Source organism: Colobus angolensis, unplaced genomic scaffold (assembly GCF_000951035.1).
Source record: "Colobus angolensis palliatus isolate OR3802 unplaced genomic scaffold, Cang.pa_1.0 Scaffold178, whole genome shotgun sequence".
Classification (NCBI taxonomy): Eukaryota; Metazoa; Chordata; class Mammalia; order Primates; family Cercopithecidae; genus Colobus; species Colobus angolensis.
Genome location: NW_012114910.1, coordinates 1,569,820 through 1,572,279, shown reverse-complemented (window position 1 = coordinate 1,572,279; position 2,460 = coordinate 1,569,820). Strand labels below are relative to the sequence as shown.

Below are 2,460 nucleotides of genomic sequence, written 5' to 3'. Positions count from 1 at the left end.
GTGGTGTTTTGATATACATATGCATAGTGAAATGATTATTACAGTAAGGGGAATGATCCAACCCTTTCCAGAATTACCTTTTTTTCTTTTTCTTTTCTCTGTTTTTGTGATAATAACACCTGAAATCTATGCTTAGCAAACTTTTAATGTACCGATAAAGTCTTTCTTCACTGTTTAACTCTTTCCATTGCAATTTGTCTTTGACCTTATCACACCTTTATTCAGCATCTAGGATATGTATGAAAGGCCCCTTACTAACTCTGGGAATTAATAGTAACAATAATTAATGATGATAATTTTTAGATAATTCTTAATTGCCTAGCTTAGCAAACGGTGGGTATGTTATGTATTTCTCAGTTAATTCTCAGAAAAACCCTATGAGGTATTTACAACTAATCCTTGTTGTTATAAATTTGGAAACTGAGGCACACATAGGTTTAGTTAAGAAATTGCCTGGAGTCACAAAGTTCGGAGGTGGCATAGTCAGAAGTTTCATTTGAATGTAACAAAGTAGAGATTACTCTTACCTTCATAGTTTATAGGGAGAGATGAAAAATATAAGAGATCACTGAAACATATAAAGGGCTTTTAAGAAGACGTGTGTGTTCATGATTCTCTGTAAAGACCCAGTGAAGTCTCACTTAGGGTGTGGAGAAGGGAAAAGAAGGCTAGGAAAAGATACTCCACAGAGAAGATACTATATTTCAATCTGGAACATAGCCTATGATGCCTTTCCATAGCTGATCTGAAGGAGTAGTTTATTCAAAGACAAGGAGGCATAAAAAACCACAGTGATTTTGGAAAACAAGTATTTTAAACAGCCAGATGCAGAGTGAAAGAGAAAGAGGAAACTGAAAATCGTATCTGTTGCATTTTTGGTTACTATGCCATCTATTGAATGACTTCTGTGACTGGCACATTCATGTCTTAAAGTCAATATTATTTAAAGTGGAAACAATATTGTAATCTATATATGCGTTAGACCATATATACTCTGAAGATATAGCAGAAACCAAGCAGATATTGCTTTCTACATTCTTGCACTTATAAATAAAAAATATAAGAGTTAATAAATAGAAAGCAAGATAACTGCAGTGATAAGTGTAATAATATAAGTAAACAAAGGGGTAGCAATGATATAAGTAGGTAAAGAAACAGAATGTAACAGATGAAAGGTATTTTGTTTTGTAAAGGGTAGTCAGAGGGAAGATAGGAAATATCAAAGCAGAGAGAGCAACATGTGTGAAGGGGCGCTAGTGGAAACAAGCACCATTTGGCTTTTGGAAGCACTGCAAGCCACACTGGATGCAGGGAAATAAGAAGGCCACGATCAAAGATAAAATCAGAGAAGTGGGAAGAGGCAGACCGTGTTAGAAATGTAAGCTAGCATACATGAAATAAATTTAATTTTAAATGGAATATAAAAGCATTGCAAGGTTTTAAACAGGGTGATGACATGATTTGAAGTCACTGAAATAGTGACAGCTCTGATTGTTCAGTGGAAGAGCCACTGTGTCTGGTGTCAAGAGCTGACATAGGGACACATATTGGGAAGCTGTGTCAGTGGACGAGGTAGGGGATGTCGGTGGCTTTAATAGGGCACAGAGTTGGGGAAGAATAGTCAATTTGGAATATGATTATTTATATGTTGTTTCCAAAATTTAAACAATTTTTTTTTAAACACACAGAGAGTTGGATACAAATGTCTGATAACCATGTCAGGGAAGATTACTTCTTAACCATCATTGGGGAAGATTATTTCCCCATTGCTTCCAATTGATCATTTCTTCCTCTCTACAAAAGTCTGTTCTCAAAGTCTCACAAAGTAAGAGAAAATGTGTCTGCTCCTTTACTTCCATGTTTGTTGGGATAAGAGTGATTTGATGACAGTAATTATGTACCCCAATTTTTCATAACTATTTGGTGATTATTAAAGTTTTACAGTGACTGGTTTTCCCATTGGAGTATTACAACCAAGCATTTCTCCTAATTTGGTTGTGACAAGTTCATTCACGTTAAGTACATAGTCATTATTAATCCTTTTCTTCTCCACCAACAAAGCTGCTAAGGCATCTTTCTGCACATCAGAAGATAATACATCATAACACTGAGAGGCACCTTGATTGAGAAGCTGATATGTATTTTCTAACTGCAGCCAAGTTCTATTTCTAAATAAAGTATTTCTCTTCTTTGCTCAAGAGGTATTTGCAAATTATCTGATAACATTCCACAAAAGTGTAAGGAGTCCTATTAAAAATTCTAAATGATATATCCTTTATCTGGAACTAGAATGTTCTCCTCACGTTTACAAAGCAGGTAACAGCCTTCTTCAAAGTCCTTTAGTGTGTTTCCTGGAAGGAAGATGAACTCCTCTGAAAAAGAAACACATAGGAAGAAAAAGCAACTGTAGACATCCTCTTTCCTGAAGCCAGATGTCATGTGCACTGTTATAGCTACTAA

The 2,460-nt window shown here is 35.4% G+C and overlaps 1 pseudogene; it reads right to left on the bottom strand.

The window, feature by feature from the left end:
* Positions 1-1,930: 1,930 nt before the first annotated feature.
* LOC105509582 overlaps positions 1,931-2,460 on the bottom strand; it is a 4,606-nt pseudogene continuing 4,076 nt past the window's right edge.